General features: G+C 44.7%; 1 pseudogene; it reads left to right on the top strand.

Annotated features, from left to right (window-relative positions):
- Positions 1 to 2,282: 2,282 nt before the first annotated feature.
- Positions 2,283 to 7,817, top strand: part of LOC135572616 (elongator complex protein 2-like) — a 47,583-nt pseudogene continuing 42,048 nt past the window's right edge.

The following is a 7,817-nucleotide window of genomic DNA, read 5'->3' as shown; positions in this document are numbered from 1 at the left end:
CATAAACACTATTGGGTCTTTATTTCGATTAAATCGGTCCATATAAAGCCAAGATATCGTTATATGTAGACTGTGTGATAAACGGAAAAAAACAGCGTTTTCAAAACGTAACGTCATTTTTTAAAATTCAAAAAGTCGACGATAAACTTTCACAAAACACTTCGAAATACGTTTGTAATGCAACTTTAGGTATTAGTAAACGTTAATAAGCGATAAAATTCATCAGGAGGCGATGTAAAGATCATTAGCTGTCCGTCTGGAAAAATGTCCGGCTAGAAACTCAACGAAAATATCCGGTCCTAGACCTGAAGAAATACGGTGCCTTGCATGTGTTTGACCAAGAAAAAACTCGAAGGGAAATGACAAGACTCTAGACACCGTGTGGAAGCTGTAGGTACTGCAACCTCAGTCAATTAATTGTGGTTCACCTTTATCAATGGGTTCAAGTAGCGCATGGATATATTTTCCCATTTTCAGTGATCAGTTTTTCCTGTGCTTTTCGATGTAAATGCCGTTCTGGTAAAGCCACAGCAGTGATTTAACCAGTTTTATAAACGTCTGAGTGTTTTCTATCCACACAGACTAAGCAAATGCATATACTATATTCCTGGCATGAGTAGCAGGGCGCTGAAATGTTGCGCGATTTTTAACAGAATGTTCAAAAAAAGTAGAGGGTAGAAGGAAGAGGTTAAAGTGATCTCTCATCAATTGAAAGCTATCAGACTGTGCTGACCGGGTCGCGGGACAAAATTACAATTTATCCCCTCGGCGCCAGATTTAATGAATAGTAATTAACTATCCCCTTACTGATATCTCATCAATGATTTATATCACTCCGGCCGTCGCCGGATTGTTACCACATATGTTCACTTCACTGTCTTTGACTCGTCAGCAAATTATAAATTTACACAAGAATTCATACTTACTCGGAAATACTGATCAAAATTTAGACAGACTATACGATAATATGCAAAGTTTGATTTAACAGGTTTTGCTTACCTTATTTATGGTGCACCTTTAGATCAGTTTCCCGAGTTGAGCAGAATTGTTGTCCTCCCCCCGAAAAGTCTTCACCCGTCCTTCGTGAATTGTCCTTTCACCCACTCACCCCCTCTCTCACACCCAATCAGCTCACTTCGACTGGACCGTTAGTTAACCATCCTCTGCTACCAAGTTCTGTTAGTAATTAGATATGTAGAAGGGTGAGCCGGTCAAGGATCGATTCAGACAAAGTGGTAAATTGTATGACAAGCGACAGTTTATTCAGAGTGAAGATATCTGGTACAGCGTAATTACGGCTCTTCCGTTAGCTCGCACAGAACAGCAGGAAAGAGGCCGTTAACATTCAGCACAACCCTAATATACAGAACAGAAAGTAGGTTGATTCTAGAAGATCGGATCTTTGGATTGGTTCAGGCTGGGGTGTAGTCTGTAGTCTTCCGCCATTGGCTCAGTTGTCTGTCCGTCATCGTAGAATCCTCTTCGGGCACACAATGTTCGGCTAGAAAGGAGATTATGTGTGTGCGCTGGTTTGGCAGTTAGTGTGTGTAATGTGGGGGCTATCCTGTAGGGGGCCCCACAGGCTTTACTGTGAGTTATAGCAATGTAATAGCAGTATGCTGGTCACCTGCATAAGAAATAGCATTTCTTTACAGTTCTTACAAATATTGACACATGCTAAGTTTGCTGAAAATAAACGCAGTTGACAGTGAGAGGACGTTTCTTTTTTTGCTGAGTTTTTATCATTCATGGTAGCTCTCCGTGTACATTTAAGGGCCAGGCACGATGCCCTATTCTGAGCCAATTGCAATTTTCCTAACTCCCTCTTTGTGGCACCTGATCACACGACTCAAGTAGCCCAGGTGCGACAATAGGGCCTGTAGGACCTGCCTTGTGGACAGTATTGTCAAGAAGACAGAGCAGCACTTTACTATGGACATACTTCTACCACTCTTAGTCTCATTTAATCTCCTCAACTTGCTCAATTTCCACATTATTCATTACAAGATTTAGTTGAGGGTTTGCGTTTCGTGAACGATTTGTCCAAATATAATGCTTTTAGTTTTTGAAATATTTTGGACTAACTTATTCTTTGCCACCCATTCTGAAACTAACTGCAGTTCTTTGTTAAGTGTTGCAGTCGCTGTAGTAGCTGAAGTAGCTGACGTGTACAGTGTTGAGTCAGCCGCATACATAGAGACTGAAGATTGAAAGATTTAAAGATTGAAAAAAGTAAGGGGCCTAAACCGTTGTCCTGGGGAATTCCTGATTCTACTTGGATAATGTTCGAGAGGCTTCCACTAAAGAACATCCTCTGTGTTCTGTTTGACAGGTAACTCTTTATCCACACTATAGCAGGGGGTGGAAAGCCATAACACATACATTTTTCCAGCAGCAGACTATGATCGATAATGTCAAAAGCCACACTGAAGTCTAACAAAACAGCCCTCACAATCTTTTTGTCATCAATTTCTTCCAGCCAATCATCAGGCATTTGTGTAAGTGCTGTGCTTGTTGAATGTCCTTCCCTATAAGCATGCTGAAAATCTGTTTTCAATTTGTTCACAGTAAAATAGCATTGTATCTTGTCAAAGATTACAAAGGGTTGGTAACAGGCTCTTTGATCAGCTATTTGAGTCAGTAAAGGAGGCATTACTTTTGCTTCTTTCCAGGCCTGAGGGCACACAGTTTCTAGTAGGCTTAGATTGAAGATATGGCAAATAGGAGTGGCAATATCATCCTCTATTATCATCAGTAATTTTCCATCTTAGTTGTCAGATCCGGTGGCTTGTCATTGTTGATGGACAACAATATTTTTTTCACCTCTTCCACACTTACTTTGTGGAATTCAAAATTACAATGCTTGTCTTTCATAATTTTTCCAGTTATACTTGCAACTTGGCACCGTCAAAGGATGCCACCTTTCCAACAAGTCAGTTTGTCAGATTTCTGCACTGCTAGAGCTGCCACTGTCAACTGTAAGTGCTGTTATTGTGAAGTGAAAACATCTAGGAGCAACAACGGATCAGCCGCAAACTGGTAGGCCACACAAGCTCACAGAACGGCCCGCCGTGTGCTGAAGCGTGTAGCACGTAAGAATTGTATTTCCTCTGTTGCAAGACTCCCTACCGAGTTCCAAACAGCCTTTGAAAACAACATCAGCGCAAGAACTGTTCGTCGGAAACCCATTTCATGAAGCTCCCATGTCTGAGCAGCCGCACATAAGCCTAAGATCACCATGCGCAATGCCAAGCGTCGGCTGGAGTGGTGTAAAGCTCGTACATATTGGATTCTAGAGCAGTGGAAACATGTTCTCTGGAGTGATGAATCCCCCTTGGGTTGTGCCGTGGCGGAGATCTTTGTGGGCTATACTCAGCCTTGTCTCAGGATGGTAAGTTGGTGGTTGAAGATATCCCTCTAGTGGTGTGGGGGCTGTGCTTTGGCAAAGTGGGTGGGGTTATATCCTTCCTGTTTGGCCCTGTCCGGGGGTGTCCTCGGATGGGGCCACAGTGTCTCCTGACCCCTCCTGTCTCAGCCTCCAGTATTTATGCTGCAGTAGTTTATGTGTCGGGGGGCTGGGGTCAGTTTGTTATATCTGGAGTACTTCTCCTGTCCTATTCGGTGTCCTGTGTGAATCTAAGTGTGCGTTCTCTAATTCTCTCCTTCTCTCTTTCTTTCTCTCTCTCGGAGGACCTGAGCCCTAGGACCATGCCCCAGGACTACCTGACATGATGACTCCTTGCTGTCCCCAGTCCACCTGGCCATGCTGCTGTTCCAGTTTCAACTGACCTGAGCCCTAGGACCATGCCCCAGGACTACCTGACATGATGACTCCTTGCTGTCCCCAGTCCACCTCGCCATGCTGCTGCTCCAGTTTCAACTTCCACCTGACTGTGCTGCTGCTCCTCCAGTTTCAACTGTTCTGCCTTATTATTATTCGACCATGCTGGTCATTTATGAACATTTGAACATCTTGGCCATGTTCTGTTATAATCTCCACCCGGCACAGCCAGAAGAGGACTGGCCACCCCACATAGCCTGGTCCCTCTAGGTTTCTTCCTAGGTTTTGGCCTTTCTAGGGAGTTTTTCCTAGCCACCGTGCTTCTACACCTGCATTGCTTGCTGTTTGGGGTTTTAGGCTGGGTTTCTGTACAGCACTTTGAGATATCAGCTGATGTACGAAGGGCTATATAAATACATTTGATTTGATTTGATTGATTTGATGAATCGCGCTTCACCATCTGCTAGTTCAACAAACAAATCAGGGTTTGGCGGATGCCAGAAGAACGCTAACTGCCCCAATGCATACTGCCAACTGTAAAGTTTGGTGGAGGAGGAATAATGGTCTGGGGCTGCTTTTCATGGTTTGGACTAGGCCCCTTAGTTCCAGTGCAGGGAAATCTTAAAGCTACAGCATACAATGACATTCTATACGATTCTGTGCTTCCAACTTTGTTGCAACAGTTTGGGGAAGGCCCTTTCCTGTTTCAGCAAGACAATTCCCCTGTAAACAAAGCAGGGTCCATACAGAAATGGTTTATCGGTGTGGAAGATTTGACAGCCCTGCGCAGAGCCCTGATCTCAACCCAATCGAACACCTTTGGGATGAATTGGAATGCCGAGCCAGGCCTAATCGCCCAACATCAGTGCCAGACATCACTAATGCTCTTGTGGCTGAATAGCAGCAGGTCCCCACAGCAATGTTCCCACATCTAGTGTAAAACCTTCCCAGAAGAGTTGAAGGCTGTTATAGCAGCAAAGGGGGGTTCAACTCCATATTAATGTCCATGATTTTGGAATGAGATGTTTCACGAGCAGGTGTCCACCTACTTTTGGTCATGTAGTGTAGCTTATCTCATGCATCTCTTCCCAGAACCTAATCAAGCATCTGATGCATTTGCGCATGATTTCAGTTCTGGGTTTCTTAGATTAGGTGTTTTTGTGGCATTGGTTGGTATTTCCTCTCTGTATGTTAGCTGGTGTGGGGGGGAGTGAATGTTGATGTTACATGACAGTCATGGAGATGAGCGTGTGGCTGGGGCTGCGTCCCATTTGGCGCCCTGGTCAAAAGTAGTGCTCTATATAGGGAATAGGGTGCCATTTGGGATGCAGTCTGGGTCTGTCCTCAGGGTGTGTTGTCTTATGTAGGCCAGACGGAGCTCTGCTGCCAGAATGTGCTGCTAGTGCCTGGAAGACCCCTGTGTTTCTGGCGAAAGGAGAGAAGAAAAACATGTCACCGTTTGACAAATGTCTCTGTAGCTTGCCTCAAAAGAACTAGTCTAGCGATTAGCCATCTCACTTCTCTAGGATGAGTTAGTGAAATAATCTGGGAGCAGTTGATTTAGGAATGCTTGTCAGTGATGTATGGAACCCAATGTTTTTGTGTAATTTTCGTGCCCGTTTTGTACAAGTATGACTCACACCCTATTTTAAAGGCTAATTTTGTTGTTCTTTCTTCCCTCTCTCTCCCTGAAGCGGAGTGCCACACAAACCATATCGTTTGGGAGAGGTTTTATGATGGATGTCTCGCTAGCGTTCTTGCCAGCCAGCAGAAGTAAGCTGTTTCTACGGCGGCCGTTGCCGGTTGGAGATGCCCCCCACCCCATATTAAAAATGCAATTTGTGCATGAAGTGTCCCGCACGTCATCTCTCCTCCCTTTCACATGCCTGTTCTCTGTGTGATGCTTTGTCCCCCTGCCCTTCCACCCCTTCACTCAATCTGTCTGTGTTATAATGCAGCCTGGCTTCAGCAGCAAGTGTTCCCATACTGGCCTGCTGTGGCGAGATTGCAGAACACATTTGTATGTACAGTGCAATGGACAGGTGAGCGAAATCAAATAGCTGGCATTGGCCAACAAATTAATGGACAGTAATGTAAAAATCAATAAATCGAGTATGTTGTATTCATATACATAAACATTTTAATTTACATTGATGCTGGCCTTTTCTCCCAAGTGTATCTGACAGTTCATGAAAGTCTTCTCCTTGCAAGGGTATGAGGATTGGATCTGTGGTGTGGAGTGTGTGTATTTAGTTGAGGACCACACCAGTGTTTAGCGATCTGTTTCCTCACTGCCTTATTTTACATTTACATTTTAGTCAAAAATCTGTCTAATAATCAGAGATGTTATGACAAAATATGTGGAAGTATTTCTGGTATATGTGTATTCAGCTGCCTACTTGAGTTGTGCAACCCACTCCAGATGTACTCCAGCAGGAGTTCAGGCCTACATCACAAATGGCACCCTAAGGGCTTAATATAGTGCACTAATTTTGACTAGAACCCCATGGGTCCTGGTCCAAAGTGGCGCACTATAATAAGGAATGGTATGCAGTTTGGGTTTCAGCCCAGGGTTTGTAAAAGCTATTTCATCTCCTTCACCAGCCCTCTCCACTGGACTCATCCCACTCAGTCAATGAACTACTCCAAGCTGGGCGGCCATTAGAGGTGGAGAGAGATGTGTGTCCCAAATGGCACCCTATTTCCTTCATAGTGCACTACTTTTGACCAGAGGCCTATGGGATGCAGTCAGAGATTAATTTATATGCCCCATAGGCTTTGCAAAAGTCCTCTCTCTCCAGTCTCTCTCTACTATAAAACAAAATTAAAATCCATCCTTTTATGACTGGGGCATTTGTTTAATTCGATTTGCATTTGCAAACTGAAGTCTTTCTATAATGCATGAAATGGGTGCAGCAGGGCCTAGTCAATGCTTTCGTTCTACCCCTCTCTCTCAGATATACTGTATCCTTCAAGCAGCATGGCTCCGCAGCCCTGTCTTTGAGTTCAGCTGGGTTTTTTTTTAATTCCAACTTTTGGAAGACACGGTTCAACCAAGGTTCTGACACTCTGTGGTCACTGAAGATTCCCTCTTGTTGCAGGAATAGGGGTGTTAACCCTGGTGTCCTGGCAAGTCCCAACCTGGCCCCCTTATACTACCATGGCCACCTAATCACCCCCTTCCTTTCAACCCCCTCCTCTCCCTGTTACTCTTCCCCAGGTGGCCTTAGTTTTAAGAAGTTGTGTGTTCTCTTCTCAGCCATCTTATCTAGAGTGAATCTGAAATGGCACCTTATTCCCTCTGTAGTGAACTCCTTTTGATCAGAGCCCAAATGTGATGCACTAGGCCTATATAGGGAATATATACAATTAAAGTGATCATACAGTGATCATACACTGTTTACCAGGGGGCAAGGCTACCGACGTTAAGGCTAATCTGAAGATGGTGCTGGCTAAAGCTAAAACTGGCGAGTGTAGAGAGTATAGAGATATTGTTATCCACGTCGGCACCAACAATGTTAGGATGAAACAGTCAGAGGTCACCAAGCGCAACATAGCTTCAGCGTGTAAATCAGCTAGAAAGATGTGTCGGCATTGAGTAATTGTCTCTGGCCCCCTCCCAGTTAGGGGGAATGATGAGCTCTACAGCAGTCTCACAACTCAATCGTTGGTTGAAAACTGTTTTCTGCCCCTCCCAAAAGATAGAATTTGTAGATAATTGGCCCTCTTTCTGGGACTCACCCACAAACAGGACCAAGCCTGGCCTGTTGAGGAGTGACGGACTCCGTCCTAGCTGAAGGGGTGCTCTCGTCTTATCTACGAACATAGACAGGGCTCTGAACTCCCCTAGCTCCACAATGAAATAAGGTGCAGGCCAGGCAGCAGGCTGTTAGCTTAGTGGAGTCTGCCACTAGCACAGTCAGTGTAGTCAGCTCAGCTATCCCCATTGAGACCGTGTCTGTGCCTCGACCTAGGTTAGGGCAAAACTAAACATGGCGGTGTTCGCCTTAGCAATCTCACTAGAATAAAGACCTCC

The sequence above is a fragment of the Oncorhynchus nerka genome, linkage group LG7, assembly GCF_034236695.1.
Source record: "Oncorhynchus nerka isolate Pitt River linkage group LG7, Oner_Uvic_2.0, whole genome shotgun sequence".
Classification (NCBI taxonomy): Eukaryota; Metazoa; Chordata; class Actinopteri; order Salmoniformes; family Salmonidae; genus Oncorhynchus; species Oncorhynchus nerka.
The sequence above is the reverse complement of the archived record's forward strand: the minus strand, read 5'-3'. Positions and strand labels throughout refer to the sequence as shown.